This window comes from Mangifera indica, chromosome 8 (assembly GCF_011075055.1).
Source record: "Mangifera indica cultivar Alphonso chromosome 8, CATAS_Mindica_2.1, whole genome shotgun sequence".
Taxonomy (NCBI): Eukaryota; Viridiplantae; Streptophyta; class Magnoliopsida; order Sapindales; family Anacardiaceae; genus Mangifera; species Mangifera indica.
This window is the reverse complement of record NC_058144.1, coordinates 5,727,015-5,743,820: the sequence shown is the minus strand read 5'-3', so window position 1 is coordinate 5,743,820 and position 16,806 is coordinate 5,727,015. Positions and strand designations below refer to the sequence as shown.

The window sequence follows — 16,806 nt, the reverse complement described above, 5'->3', positions numbered from 1 at the left end:
ATGCATGTACGAGTGATCAGCTGCGATAAATTTATGATATCAATTTTATATAACTAGTGAAAGATCAATAAAGGAAAAATTAAAATGATTGAAAAAGATGAGTTTAAGGTCATATTACTAGACAAAACAATAGCTATTGGGAACGATGCCCATAATCTGATGAGAATGTTGATTATGCAATAATAGAGAGAGAGAATAACAGAGAGTTTGAAAGAGAGAAAAAGATTTTGAAAGATATATCATCTTATAATTAATTTTATAGTGATTAAATAAAAATATCTTTATGTATCAAGTCCAATACAATCAATTTTCATTAATGTAAAATTATATTTTTATTTTTTTATTCAAAATTACCCAATAACAAAGTTACAAATTGGATGGGAAATGTTATAAATACTAATTACGAGTGGAAAAATGTTAAGTACTATAAATTATAAGACTGACTTGGAATGTCATTTCAAATTGGGAGAACAATTAAAATCAGAAAACCATAATTTCCATCTTCTTGGCACTTTTCAAAATTGAATAAATGGCATATATTAATATACAATAAAACTATGTGTACCCACTTTGGGTACACAAATATATACATATTTATATGTATCATCATGTGATTGAATGATTTTGAATTAAGAATAAAACAATAACCAATCATATGATAACATATATGAGTGTATATATATTTGTGTATCTAAAATGGGTACATATAGTATTACTCATTAATATAAGAGATACAAAATAAAGAAAAAAGAACTAATTATTTTACACATAAATACCCACCATTGTTCTCTGGTGGAAACTAATAATTTTATCTGGGATCTAAGGCCCAACACTCTTATTTATACATATTACTGAAACATAAAAATTGACATTCCACTGCAGGAAAGGCAGGGAGGACCCAGCTCTTCGGGATAAGAATGAGAATTTGGTTAGCAGTGGCATTGCCAATCCCAAATTTCCACACAGCAGATCACGCTCTGCTTTTGAAAACTTGTTAGCTTGTCTATGGTTATCATCCTAGCGGTTCAAAGGGGCAACCTTGTGTATTTGCTGATAATTTTTGTGCAACAAAAAACATTGAAGGTCGTACCTCCGGGGTAGTATGCGCGCATGCTAACGCTATATTAATCACAAATACCATTTTTTCAGCTAATTGGCCAGTGGGAGGTGGGAGCCGTTGGTCTAACACATTCTTCAGAAACAATGTTGGATTTTCTGACATTGAACTTTTGGATGAAGAAAGAAAAGTTAAGAATTCACCAGGGTGTCTTCCCATCATAACTTCTAATGTTACAACTCCAAAACTATAAACATCACACTTATCTGTCATCCGCATTGTGAGGGCAAGCTCTGCATATTAAAAATCATTAAATAATCCAAGTTCATTCCAAAACATATATATATGCACAAAATATATTGTTTGCTTACCTGGAGCCATGTACCCATATGACCCAGCAACAGCGGACCAGTTGGACGTATCAGGATTCAACAGTCTCGCAGTGCCAAAATCCGAGAGGCGCGGCTCAAAGTCTTCATCGAGCAAGATGTTATTCAAAGATATGTCCCGGTGGACAATAGGTGGTGAGCAATCATGGTGCAAGTAAGCAATTGCATGAGCCAGTCCTTGCACAATTTTCACCCTTTCAGCCCAGTCCAGCTCTACTTTCCCTTCAACCCCATACAGGACTTTCCCCAGACTACCTCTTTCCACATATTCATAAACCAAGTACAGGCATCCTCTGTTGGAACAGAACCCGTGTAGCTTTATAATATTCCGGTGCCTGACATCCGTCAACACACGAATCTCATTCTCAAAGCTTTGGCGATTGGACATGGGAACATCACTGGTGTCTGACATACTAAGTTTCTTGACTGCAACCACTTGACCTGTCGGCAATAACGCCTTGTACACGATTCCAAATCCTCCTTTCCCAATGCAATACTTCCCACTAAAATCCTCCGTTGCCTTGACAATATCCCCAAAAGTAAACTTCCCTTCCCTCTCCCATATTAATGACTCAGAACAATCACGCCTCTGACTGCTTTTCGTCTCCTTATCAATGAGTTTCGTTTTGCGCTTATAAATCAGAACTCCAGCAATTATGATGATAAGTAATAGGCTACTTAGAGGAACAGTGACACCTATAAGAACCTTCTTTTTATGGTCTGTGGACTTTCCAGGGCCCGATAGTACATTACAAGATGTTAATCCTGCTGTATCTCCGCACAAACCAGTGTTTCCAATAAAAGCGTCTGCAGATGCGTTCCGGAAAATGCTGCCACTTGGAATTTGACCCGTTAAGTGGTTGTACGAGAAATCAAATGAATCTAGACTTATCAGACTAGAAAACGATGCTGGAATACTCCCAGAGAGCTTGTTATGCGACAAGTTGAGATTCTCCAGTCTCGAAAGCTTTCCCAGGTTTTGAGGAATTGTACCAGAGAGTGAATTGCTGCTGAGGTCCAACATGTACTGCAGTCCGAACAAATGGCCAAGCTCAGGTGGTATTTCACCGGATAAATCATTGCGGCTCAGGTCTAAGCTCAAAACTTTGTCACAATTTGCAAGTTCTTCAGGTATATCTCCAATCAAATTGTTATTGGCAAAATCAAGATACTCGAGCATACTTAAATTGCTCACACTACGAGGGATCTCTCCTGTCAAGTGATTATTACTCAAATTGAGCTTGAACAATCTGCCTAACTTCCCCAATTCATTCGGAATTTCCCCTGTTAGTCCATTGGAGTCTAGGCTTAGAACTCCCAATCGACTCAAACTCCCCAGCTCGGAAGGGATACTTCCAGAGATTTTATTTCTGTCCAACTGCAGATTACTGATATTTTTGCACTCTCCCCATACAGGGGAGATTTCACCAATAAATTGATTTTCGCTTAGAGAAATGAAATCAAGCTTTTGGTGAACTCCAAATGCTTCTGTGATATTACCTGTGAATTTATTGCTGTCAAGTCGGACTCTACTAAGGTTCTTACAATTAGGCAAGCAAGCGGGCAATGATCCAGTGAAGTCGTTACCATTCACTGAAAAATTTTCGAGAGCAAAACCACTGCACAACTCGGGTGGCAATTCTCCGGCGAAGCTGTTGTCGGAGAAACTTACATAGGTCAACTGACTATACTTCCCAAATTCCCTAGGAATGCTGCCAGAGAAGTTATTGGTAAACAGAGAGATTGACCTTAAAGAAGGAAGGCGAGAAATGTTCACTGGCAACTCTCCAAACAGTTGGTTTGCACTGACATCAAAAGTAACCAATGAAGCCAAATTTTCAATCTCTGGTCGAATGGTGCCAGTGAGATTATTGGAAAAAAGTTGTAAGTCTACAAGATTTGTGAGATCCCACAATGTTTTAGGGATTGTGCCTGAAAGCTGGTTTCCAGAAAGGTCTAAACTGGTTAGGTTAATCAAATTTCCAATCTCAGAAGGAATAGGGCCCGAGAGCTTATTTTTATACAGGTAAAGGCAATTAAGTTGTTTCAATAAGCCGATTTCTGGTGGAATCTTCCCTGTGAAGGAATTGTTTTGAAGTTGCAATGAGACCAATTCGGTCAAATTTGAAATGAGGTTAGGTGAGATGTCCCCAGAGAGTAAATTATCAGACAAACCCAATTCAGTTAATTTGATCAGATTTGACAAAGAAAATGGCAACTCCGCGCTGAGATGATTTATAGCTAAGGCCAAGTATGTAAGGTTAGTACAATGGCCAAGCTCAGAAGGTATGGTAGAGTTTAAGGCATTGATTCGGAGATCAAGCTTCTGAAGCTTTTTGAGCTGGCCTAAAGAAGATGGAATTTGCCCACTAAACGAATTGTTAAACAATTCAATCATTTGGAGCACAGACAACAAACCTATGTCCCCAGGAATCGGACCACTCAACTTGTTATTGGCAACACGAAGTTGTATGAGATCGGAAAGCTTGGAAACATTTGAAGACAATGGTCCCTGGAATAGATTATCAGTGAGGTTGAGATATTGAAGATTGACCAGATTTGTAAACATTATTTCTGGTATTCGGCCGCTCAACTTGTTCAGCGACAAATCAAGGTAAGTCAAGTTCCGGCAAGTTAATACAAAAGAAGGAAATCCAAAATGAAGTTCATTGTAGTAAAGACTAAGGTGTTGCAACAAAGGCATGGGTGAAAATTTAGACCAGTTAGGGGACTCTAACAAGTTTGCTCCAAGGTCTAAGTACCGTATGTTTTGAAGATTGCTGAGCTGATGAGGGATGGTACCATTGAGATAGTTATTAAAAAGATTAAGATACCGAAGCTCCGTTAACTGTGCCATCTCCGTAGGAATGATACCTTCAAATAAGTTTGTGCTCAAATCCAAGTAAGCTAGGTTGGAGAGACTACCAATGGTAGAAGGAATATCTCCATCGAAATTGTTGCTGCTGATGTCAAAGCGAGTGAGAGTTGCAAATTCGGTGAAGTTGAATTCAGTGAGAACCCCGGTGATGTTTGCTGCTGAGAGTTTTATCTCGGAAACCATTCCTCCAGGGTCGCAATCAATGGAAGTCCAGTTGCAGAGGCTGTTGACGTTGGTATGTGACCATGATTCGATAGAAGAAGGTTGAAAACTGAAGGTGTTCTTCCATCTGACGAGAGCTTCAGCTTGAGTTCTGGGTGATGCAGAGATCTTGAAAGAAAGTAAAAAAGACAGCAGAATCTGGAAGAGAAACAGACAGTTGTCCTTAGAAGAAGTCATGGTTTTAAGAAGATGATGAATTTGGGTGAGTGAGTGGAAGCTCTCATTGAAGCTTTAACTTGGAGAAAGATTTATGAGGAGAAGAAAGCCTTGACAGTGGATTAATGCCGTCTTATCTGTATATTACTTTATAGTTATGCCGTACTTGTTTTATGATTCACGGAGCCCAATTAAACAAAGCAGCTCTATGACCACGATGTCCTCGTAAAACTCAAGTTCTCCTCATTTGTAACATTTTTGGTTTAGTCTTATTCATTCTCAGTATATTTTTCATCTCGGAGACACAATTAAGTATAATTTTGATTTTGCACTTCTTGAACTTTACAACTTAAAATGTAGAGCCAATCATTTCTGGGTATTTCTGAATAACGAGAGATATACATTTTTCCATTTTAATATATATATTCCATGTATTTATCGGTGTAAGATTTATCTAGGTATTACATTTTTCCATTTTAGTTTCATTATTATTTTGGTTGTTTTGCATGCTTTAGGGAACTAGGATGTTTCTTGGAAGTTCTTCCTGAGAAAGGGCTTTGCCTTGTAAAGATCCACCTAAGTTTGGAAAATGACATAGAAGCCCTTGAGTCAAATTTCACCTACCACTGATTCCAAAAACTTGGAACCATTCCATAAGTTCGGACTCAATTAGATATTTATTGGTTACAGATTTTCTTATATACGTGAGCATTAATTTTTGACAAAAATATGAGGGTTGGTTGCAATTTCAGTGAGATAAAACGGAGACTTGAGAGGACAACAGGGTCCTGCCCGTCTGCGAATGCGATGGTGTTGTTGGAAGTCTGAGCTTTTTATCTGCATTTCAACTTGTGGGATGTTGAGTATGTGATCAGAAATTATTGACAACCTTATCGATGGACAACCTTATCGATGGACGCTTTAACAATAAAGCCAATGACTTTTAACACAAATGTCTTCAGTCTGAGGGGGTACACTTTTGATGCCGGTATCAATTGCCTATAATGAAGGGCATATGGAAACTTGACTTCTTTTTTTCTTTGTATTGGGTTGGATTATATTTGTCTTGTATTAACCTTCTTTCATGTTTTTTTATTACGTAATATTACATGTATTTATTTTTAATATATAAATAAATATACATATAAAATATCTTTATATGATTAAATATTTTATTTTATTTATATATCTAAAATAAATACGTATAATTTTATTATTTATTTTGTTAACTTTTTTGATGGGATTCATATTTCATGGGCTTAAAGGATTTAATCACAGAGAAGAGGCATTATAAAACCGTGGCCCAACCAAACTCCCCCATACAGTGAAAATTCTTGTCCAAACAATTCAAAAAGTAGCTGCTCCAAATGAGATTCCCATGGGCAACAAAAGTGCAATGACTCTATTGAAGGCCTTTGAATATCATACAAATAAGTGAAGCTTTCATGAATTTGAACTAGGGCAGTTGTATTCTCCTTCGATCAATTTTTTAAATATTTTTAATATTATAAATCCATTAGATAAAATTTAAAATCACTTAATTATATTAATATATATAATTTATATATTTAATTATATATTTAAAATATAAATATATAATTTTATTGAGTGTCAGGAATCAGACCACTCAACTTGTTATTGGTAATACAAAGATGTCCGAGATCAAAAAGCTTGGGAAACATTTGAAGACAATTTTCCTTCGATCAATTTTTTTAATATTATAAATTCACCAGTTATGGTTTAAAATCACTTAATTATATTAAAACACATAATCTATATATTCAATTATGTATTTAACATATATACATATAATTTTATTTAATCAAATAAATATCAGACAACCCATTAGTATTTCTGATGATCATAATAAGAGTGATTTTTCTTGGTTTAGAAAACGGCCAAAAGACTATTTTACCCCCAAGTTTAAGTGTTATCCCAAAATCACATCAATGAAGTTTGAAAAATCCAAAATCTTATTCATCTGTTAAAAATCATAGTTATGGGTAGGGGTAAAATAGTCATTTAATAAAAAATTTTAAAAATCTAAAGTTTTGTTACATTTCCCCCCCTCAGCTTGAAAATCTCATAATTCAATCTCCATCTGAAGTTTAAAAAATTAAAATTTTTCCTACAGGGTTTGCAAATTATGGTTGGAGTCATCAGAGATGATCGTCTCCAATGGCGTTGGCTCTCTTTCTCGGCTCAACTCTCTCTACCGATCACTTCCCAACCCTCGGCGTAGGGTATTTCCTTTGATGAAGACAAAATTTTCTTTGTCGGATTGTCTTCATCATAAATCATCCAAAGGTGGCTGATTTATGATTAAACTTTTCTTTCTTCTCATCAACGTCAACCTTCATAAATCTTATCTAATAATATTAGATAAGATTGGTTTAATACACAATCACAATCAGATTGGTTTAATTAAAGGGAAACCGTGAACAAGAAAGAAGCCAATAAGATTGGTTTAATTAGATCATAATTCATGAAGTTTAATGTATTCATTGCTATTGCCAGTCCATTAATTGAGAAAGACCCCTGAGGTGAACAAAAAAAGAATACACAATCACAAGAATTAAAGGGAAACCGTGAACAAAAAAGAAGCCTATAAGATTGGTTTAACTAGATCATAATTCATAAAGTTGAATGTATTCAATGCCATTGCCAGTCCATTGATGCACCAAACCACCGAATGCTTATGTAAATTTGACAGAAGAAGTTCCTGAATAATTGAGAAAGACCCCTGAGGTGAGGCAGTAAGAAAACCTTGATTGACGAAGAACAAGAAGCAAAATCTATCAGAAACAATAAAATGCTTTGACAGTGAGCACCAAGACCTTAACTTCTTGTCATTCAACCCCTCGAACTCTTTCATATCGTGTTTCTCTTGTTTCAATCACAATATACTACAAAATAAAAGTAGAATTTCTTTTTCCGAAAAACAAACATCGCAACTAAATGCTATCATCCAAATTCCACACTGAAAGAATTTTGAACTCGCTATCCTCTTGCCTACCAAGCAGACAAAGATTTGCAAGATTATTCATTCAGATCAAGAAGAACAGCATGCATGCTAAAATGCCGAACGGGAAGAAAAAAAATTATTCAAATTAAAATGGGATGTACAAGGTTTGTTACTGAGGTCTTATTTAAAACTTAGAACTAGAATGCAAATTCAAGATGGATCTATCCGGTAGCATTTTTTCCATACAAACTAGCCGGTTTGCATTGTCAAGTGTGAACTAGCCAGTTCATTAAATGCATCCTTGCAGAAACTGGAAGTGCATAAGTACAAACTAGTCAGTTCACAGTGGCAATGCAAACTAGAAGTTTATGTCATTCACAAAGAATTAAGAACAGATAACTGAATAAATAATTCATACAGAACTACAAAATATATGCTAAAGCACTTACTACTTGAACGTTTCATGTTCCTGCTAAATCTACTGCCACATCGACACTGGAATGCATTGGCAAGATGATCATGGTCATCAAAATCAATACCGTAATCCTGCAAGCACATTCCTTAAGGCTTCTTAATATAGGGCAAATAAAAATCTGATAGAGAAACATACACAATATAAAATGTGATTAGTGTCACACATATTGACATGAAGAAAAGGAAATAGAGCTACAAGAAATAAGGATTGCCTGTCCTGGAATATATATATATATATATATATATATATATATATAGAGACAGAAGCAGTTTCTAATAAGTTTGCATCAGGTCAGTTTTGCTCTTTCTTTTATTTTTGGTTTCACTACTAGAGCAGGTGTAACATCCCTAGTCTAATAACCCAACCCATTGTCAATATATTGTTCACTCTAGACACACAGTTCATCATGATTTTGCTTATAGGCTTTATAATCCAAAACGTATTTTAACAGTTTAAAGAATTCACAAGTTATTTAACCAGTCAAATTCTCCCACCCCTAACCGATATGAGATATATAGATAGAGTACAAACAAACCCAACATCTCCCTTGTATTTTGCCGATGTGGGATCTACCTAAAAGTATCACAACAGGTGCACAAGTTTATAATAAGGAAGAATAGCAGGCGGCGCTTCCACCAACATAGAATACATTGTTTCACTCATTATTCCTTTTAGTCTTGACAATACTAGTACATGAAAACCATGGTAAAATTGTTCCTCATTCAAAGCAACAAGAAGCACACTAGAAAAAATAAATAAATAATGGGCACAACTCTAGATGAACAACTACATAGCCTTTAAGTTTAAAGTCTTTACACAACAACCATCAACTAAATCTATAGAAAAACAAGTCTACTCACCCATGTTGGCTCTTCAAATGCATCCACTTCTCTTGTTGTGAAAAATGCAAGCTGCATCACAGGTGAAGACAATAGTTAGAATCACTGTATCAGTGAAACCGGTATCCGTAACAAAAAACAAAACAATAATCATTAGGATGGAGCTTCTAATATGCTTTACATGATAGTAATGAAGCTCAGGACTCTCAATTTCAACTGGTATCTCGATCAAGTTCGCATCAAAGCATTTGCAAACACTAAAAATAACTCATCGGATGCTCAAAATACTAAATCCACAGATCGTTTATTTTCAAGTTACACTCAGAAGAGGAAGAAATCTGAGTGTTGCACACAACATTAGTGATATTTTGGCAATTACCTATGATTTAAGAACCTGGGAACATTTCCATAACATTTGGCATCCAAACAGAGAGCTTCTTCATCTTTTGAAACTCCTTTTGAAGCCCAATATGCATCTAATAGAACTGGATAGTTATGTCTCTCGATGTTCCTCTCTTACAATTCTCTAATGGTTACAATTTCTCCAACAAACTCACAAACAAAAGCACCTTTTCGCAGCTTCTCTAGAGTTCTATGCCCCCATCCCTTTCCATCAGGTGTAAAAAACACCTAACATGTAAATGAAATCAAGTTATTGAATACACATGTAACTAGAAAGGATATCTATAAGAATAAGTAAATGGTGATGAGTGTCATTATAACTTCAATTTGAAGAGAACCAGATAATAATCAACTCAGAAAACATGTTCAATAATTTAGCTATTACTAGTGCTAGAACTAAAAATAATAAAGAGGGGAATAAAACCTGCAGTTTGCAATTTATCCCACGCTGCACCACACGATTGCCACATTGTCGGTAACAGCCACATTTGCTCCAGCATTCCTTTATAATATTTCTTTTCAAGTGACCCTTACATGGTTCTATGATACCTTCTTTTCAAGTATCTTTAACAGCAACAACCTTTATGAAGGTTGACGTTGATGAGAAGAAAGAAAAGTTTAATCATAAATCATCCAAAGGTGCCCCCAAAATTTGACATATTCTTGGAAGTCTATTGTGATGTCGAGCTCACATCCTTTGTAGAATGGCCTGAATTAATCATGGATAACAAACATACATTTTTTCCATTTTTCATACAAAAATCAAGGGTACTACTGCCATAAATGTTAATGTATTATCATAAATTCAAACTCAATTAACACTAATTAACAAACATAAACTGGATTTTAAAAGGGCAGGAAAGAAGAATGACAAATAGTGCAAGTGGCAACAAAGGTGATGCCTGGAAGTGACGAAGTGGTGGAAAAGATTGATAGTCGTGTACTCAAGAGTGATCAGTTGCGATAAATTTGTGATATCAAATTTTATATGACTAATGAGAGATCAATAAAAAGAAGATTAAAATGATTGAAAAAGATGTGTTTAGGCTCATAATATTAGACGAAACAATAGTTACTGGAAATGATGATCATAATCTAATGAGAATGTTGATTATGCAACAATAGAGAGAAAGAGAATAACAAAGAGTTTGAAAGAGAGAAAACCAAGAGAGAGAAAGATTATGGGAGATATATCATCTCGTAATTAATTTTATAGTGATTAAATAAAAATATCTTTATGCATTGAGTCCAATACAATCAATTTTCATTAACATAGAATTACATTTTTATCCTTTTATTCAAAATTTCCCAATAACAAAGTTACAAAATGGATGGTAAATGTTGTTAATACTAATTACGAGTGGAAAACTGTTTTTGCATCAAACCTTGGGTGGGAAAATGTTAATTACTCTAAATTATAAGACTGACTTGGAATGGCATTTCAAATTGGGAGAACAATTAAAATCAGAAAACCATAATTTCCATCTTCTTGGCATTTTTCAAAATTGAATGAATGGCATATATTAATATAAGAGATACAAAATAAAGAAAAAAGAACTAATTATTTTACACATAAACATCCACCATTGTTCTCTGGTAGAAACTAATATTTTATCTGGGGTCTAAGACCCAACACTCTTATTTATACATATTACTGAAACATAAAAATTGACATTCCACTGCAGGAAAGGCAGGGAGGACCCAGCTCTTTGGGATAAGAATGAGAATTTGGTTAGCACTAGCATTGCCAATCCCAAATGTCCACGCAGCGGATCACGCTCTACTTTTGAAAACTTGTCAGCTTGTCTATGGTTATCATCCTAACGGTTCAGAGAGACAAGCTTGTGTCTTTGCTGATAATTTTTGTGCAACAAAACGCATTGAAGGTCGTTCCTCTGGGATGGTATGCGTGCATGCTAACGCTACATTAATCACAAATACCATTTCTTCAGCTAATTGGCCAGTGGGAGGTGGGAGTCGTTGGTCTAACACATCCTTCAAAAACAATGTTGGATTTTCTGACATTGAACTTTTGGACGAAGAAAGAAAAGTTAAGAGTTCATTCGGATGTTTTCCCATCATAACTTCTAATGTTACCACTCCAAAACTATAGACATCACACTTATCTGTTATTCGCATTGTGAGGGCAAGCTCTGCACATTAAAAATCATTAAATAACCCAAATTCATTGCAAACAAATATATATATATATATATATATATATATATATATATATATATATATATATATATATATATATATATATACACGCACAAAATACATTGTTTGCTTACCTGGAGCCATGTACCCATATGACCCAGCAACAGTGGACCAGTTGGACGTATCAGGATTCAACAGTCTCGCAGTGCCAAAATCCGAGAGGCGCGGCTCAAAATCTTCATCGAGCAAGATGTTATTCAAAGATATGTCCCTGTGGACAATAGTTGGTGAGCAATCATGGTGCAAGTAAGCAATTGCATGAGCCAGTCCTTGCACAATTTTCACCCTCTCAGCCCAGTCCAGCTCTACTTTCCCCTCAACCCCATACAGAACTTTCCCCAAACTACCTCTTTCTACATATTCATAAACCAAGTACGGGCATCCTCTCTTGGAACAGAACCCGTGTAGCTTTATAATATTACGGTGCCTGACATCCGTCAACACACGAATCTCATTCTCAAAGCTTTGGCGATTGGACATGGGAACATCACTGGTGTCTGACATACTAAGTTTCTTGACTGCAACCACTTGACCTGTCGGCAATAACGCCTTGTACACGATTCCAAATCCTCCTTTCCCAATGCAATACTTCCCACTAAAATCCTCCGTTGCCTTGACAATATCCCCAAAAGTAAACTTCCCTTCCCTCTCCCATATTAATGACTCAGAACAATCACGCCACTGACTGCTTTTCGTCTCCTTATCAATGAGTTTAGTTTTGCGCTTATAAATCAGAACTCCAGCAATTATGATTACAAGTAATAGGATACTTAGAGGAACAGTGACGCCTATAAGAACCTTCTTTTTATGGTCTGTGGACTTTCCAGGGCCGGATAGTACATTACAAGATGTTAATCCTGCTGTATCTCCGCACAAACCAGTGTTTCCAATAAAAGCGTCTGCAGATGCGTTCTGGAAAATGCTGCCACTTGGAATTTGACCCGTTAAGTGATTGTACGAGAAATCAAATGAATCTAGACTTATCAGGCTAGAAAACGATGCCGGAATACTCCCAGAGAGCTTGTTATACGACAAGTTGAGATTCTCCAGTCTCGAAAGCTTTCCCAGGTTTTGAGGAATTGTACCAGAGAGTGAATTGCTGCTGAGGTCCAACATGTACTGCAGTCCGAACAAATTGCCAAGTTCAGGTGGTATTTCACCAGATAAATCATTGTGGCTCAGGTCTAAGCTCAAAACTTTTTCACAATTTACAAGTTCTTGAGGTATCTCTCCGGTCAAATTGTTATTCGCCAAATCAAGATACTCAAGCCTACTTAAATTGCTCACACTACCAGGGATCTCTCCTGTCAAGTGATTATTACTCAAATTGAGCTTGAGCAATCTGCCTAACTTCCCCAATTCATTCGGAATTTCCCCTGTTAGTCCATTGGAGTCTAGGCTTAGAACTCCCAATCGACCCAAACTCCCCAGCTCAGAAGGGATACCTCCAGAGATTCTATTTCTGTCCAACTGCAGATTACTGAGGTTTTTGCACTCTCCCCATACAGGGGAGATTTCGCCAATAAATTGATTTTCGCTTAGAGAAATGAAATCAAGCTTTTCGTGAACTCCAAATGCTTCTGTGATATTACCTGTGAATTTGTTGCTGTCAAGTCGGACTCTACTAAGATTCTTACAGTTAGGCAAGCAAGCGGGCAATGATCCAGTGAAGTTGTTACCATTCACTGCAAAATTTTTTAGAGCAAAACCACTGCACAACTCGGGTGGCAACTCTCCGGTGAAGCTGTTGTTAGAGAAGCTTACATAGATCAACTGACTACACTTCCCAAATTCCCTAGGAATGCTGCCAGAGAAGTTATTGGTAAACAGAGAGATTGACCTTAAAGAAGGAAGGTGAGAAACGTTCACTGGCAACTCTCCATACAGTTGGTTTGTACTGACATCAAAAGTAACCAATGAAGCCAAATTTTCAATCTCTGGTGGAATGGTGCCAGTGAGATTATTGGAGAAAAGTTGTAAGTCTTGAAGATTTGTGAGGTCCCACAATGTTTTAGGAATTGAGCCTGAAAGCTGGTTTCCAGAAAGGTCTAAACCGGTTAGGTTAATCAAATTTCCAATCCCAGAAGGAATAGGGCCCGAGAGGTTATTTTTATACAGGAAAAGGTGATTAAGCTGCGTTAATAAGCCAATTTCTGGTGGAATCTTCCCTGTGAAGGAATTGTTTTGAAGTTGCAATGAGACCAATTCGGTCAAATTTGATATGAGCTTAGGCGAGATGTCCCCAGAGAGTAAATTATCAGACAAACCCAATTCAGTTAATTTGATCAGATTTGACAAAGAAAAAGGCAACTCCCCGCTGAGATGATTTTTAGCTAAGGCCAAGTATGTAAGGTTAGTACAATAGCCAAGGTCAGAAGGTATGGTAGAGTTTAAGGCATTGATACGGAGATCAAGCTTCTGAAGCTTTTTGAGCTGGCCTAAAGAAGATGGAATTTGTCCACTAAACGAATTGTTAAAAAATTCAATCATTTGGAGCTCAGACAGCAAACCTATGTCCTCAGGGATCGGACCACTCAACTTGTTATTGGCAACACGAAGTTGTATGAGATTGGAAAGCTTGGAAACATTTGAAGACAATGTTCCCTGGAATAGATTCTCAGTGAGGTTGAGATATTTAAGATTGGCCAGATTTGCAAACATCATTTCTGGTATTCGGCCACTCAACTTATTCAGCGACAAATCGAGGTAAGTCAAGTTCCGGCAAGTTAATACAAAAGAAGGAAATCCCAAATGAAGTTCATTGTTGTAAAGACTAAGGTGTTGCAACAAAGGCATGGGTGAAAATTTAGACCAGTCAGGGGACTCTAGCAAGTTTGCTCCAAGGTCTAAGTACCACACCTTTTGAAGATTGCTAAGCTGATGAGGGATGGTACTATTGAGATGGTTATAAAAAAGATTAAGGTACCGAAGCTCCGTTAACTGCGCCATCTCCGTAGGAATGATACCTTCAAAAGAGTTGGAGCTCAAATCCAAGTAAGCTAGGTTGGAGAGACTACCAATGGCAGAAGGAATATCTCCATCAAAATGGTTGCTGCTAATATCAAAGCGAGTCAGAGTTGCAAATTCAGTGAAGTTGAATTCAGTGAGATCCCCGGTGATGTTTGCTGCTGAGAGATTTATCTCGGAAACCGTTCCTCCAGAGGTGCAAACAATGGAAGTCCAGTTGCAGAGGCTGTTGACGTTGGTATGTGACCATGATGCGAGAGAAGAAGGTTGAAAACTGAAGGTGTTCTTCCATCTGACGAGAGCTTCAGCTTGAGTTCTGGGTGATGCAGAGATCTTCAAAGAAAGTAATAAAAACAGCAGAGTCTGGAAGAGAAACAGACAAGTTTTCTTAGAAGAAGTCATGGTTTTAAGAAGATGATGAACATTCGGGTGAATAAGTGGAAGCTCTCATTGAAGGTATAAGCGGGAGAAAGATTTATGAGGAAAAGAAAGCCTTAATAACGGATTAATGCCATCTTATGGAATGAAGTGCAGCTGAGAGTTTTATCTCGGAAGTTCTTCCTGAGAATCGGCTTTGTCCTGCAAGGACCCGCCTAAGTTTGAAAAATTACATAGAAGCCCCCTTGAGTCAAAATTCACCAACCACTGATTCCAAAACTTGGAATATTAATGGGTCACCAATTCAAAGCCTTGCCTCAAAGAAAGTCTTCTACAAGAGTGGATTAAATTACTTTTTTGTAAAATTTCTTGTTAAATAGTTCAATTTACTATTAATATATTATTGATTTTAAATACATAGTCTATTATGATTTTGTTTTTAGATTTTGAAATCCAATAAACTCACATATTATTTAACTAATTATATCTTAATATTTCTAAGTAATGTGTGATATACATATAAATCTAACATTTTTTATATTTGATCGATATGAGAATCAATTGGGAGTGTCGCATCATTATTTTCTGTGTTAAAAAGTTATTTCTTTTTTGTTCCATTATTATTTTGGTTGTTTTTCATGGTTTTAGAAATTAGCAAGTTTGTTGAAAGTTCCTCCTGAGAAAGGGTTTTCTCTTTAAAGATCCGCCGAAGTTTGGAAAACTACATAGAAGGCCTTGAGTCAAATTTCACCAACCACTGATTCCAAAAACTTGGAATGTTAATGGGTTACCAATTCAAAGCCTCACTTCAAAGAAAACCATTCTACAAGTTCGGACTCAATTAGATATTTATTGGTTACCGATTTTCTTATATACGCGTGCGCTGATCCTTGACAAAAATATGATGGGTGCTGGTAATTTCAGTGAAATAAAACAGAGACTATTCAGAGGACACCAGGGTCCAGCCCGTCTGCGAATGCGATGGTGTAGTTGGAAGTCTGAGCATTTTATTTGTAATTTGAACTTGTGGAATGTTGAATATGCGAACAGAAATTATTGACAACCTTAATAATAAAGCCAGTAACTTTTAACACAAATGTTCTCTGTCTGAACGGTTAGACTTTTGATGTCGGTAACAATTGTTTGAAATAAAGGGCATATGGAAACTTAATTTTTTTTTTTTTTCCTTTGTATTGGGTTGTGTTATATTTGCAATGTACCAGTCTTATATGTTTCTATGTTGAGTAATATTATACATATTCATTTTTAAATATATATATATATATATAATATATTATTATATAATTCAGTATTATTTTATTTTTAATTTAAAATCATTCGATCATTCGATAATACATATCAAATATGTATTTATTTATATATTCAAAATAAATACGAATAATTGTATAGTTCTTTGTTAATCTTTTTGACATAATTCATATCACATGAGTTTAGGGATTTAATCACATATAAGAGGCATCGTACTACTGTGGCCCAACCAAACTCCCATGTAGTGAAAATCCTTGTTGTCGAAGCAGTTCAAAAAGCAGCTGCTCCAAATGAGATTCCGATGGGCAACAAAAGTGCAATGACTCTATTGAAGGCCTTTGAATGTCATACAAATAAGTGGAACTTTCATGATTTGAATTGGGGCAGTTGTATTCTCCTTCGATCAATTTTTTTAATATTATAAATTTATTAACCAAGATTTAAAATCATTTTATCATATTAAAATATATCATATATATTTAATTATGTATTTAAAAATATATATACATAATTTTATTTAATCAGATCAATATCAGACAACCCATTAATATTTCTGATGATCATCATAATAGTGATTTTTCTTGGTTGA

General features: G+C 35.9%; 1 long non-coding RNA gene and 2 pseudogenes across 1 annotated transcript; all 3 read right to left on the bottom strand.

Moving 5' to 3' along the window:
• Nucleotides 1–678: 678 nt before the first annotated feature.
• LOC123222823 lies at nucleotides 679–4,805 on the bottom strand (annotated as a pseudogene).
• A 4,715-nt stretch (nucleotides 4,806–9,520) lies between these two features.
• Nucleotides 9,521–9,941, bottom strand: LOC123222825. Its single transcript, XR_006503720.1, has 2 exons — nucleotides 9,808–9,941; nucleotides 9,521–9,611 (listed from the first exon to the last, which is right to left on the bottom strand). It is a non-coding gene; the product is annotated as an uncharacterized LOC123222825 (long non-coding RNA).
• Nucleotides 9,942–10,934: 993 nt separating this feature from the next.
• Nucleotides 10,935–15,067, bottom strand: LOC123222824 (annotated as a pseudogene).
• Nucleotides 15,068–16,806: the final 1,739 nt, after the last annotated feature.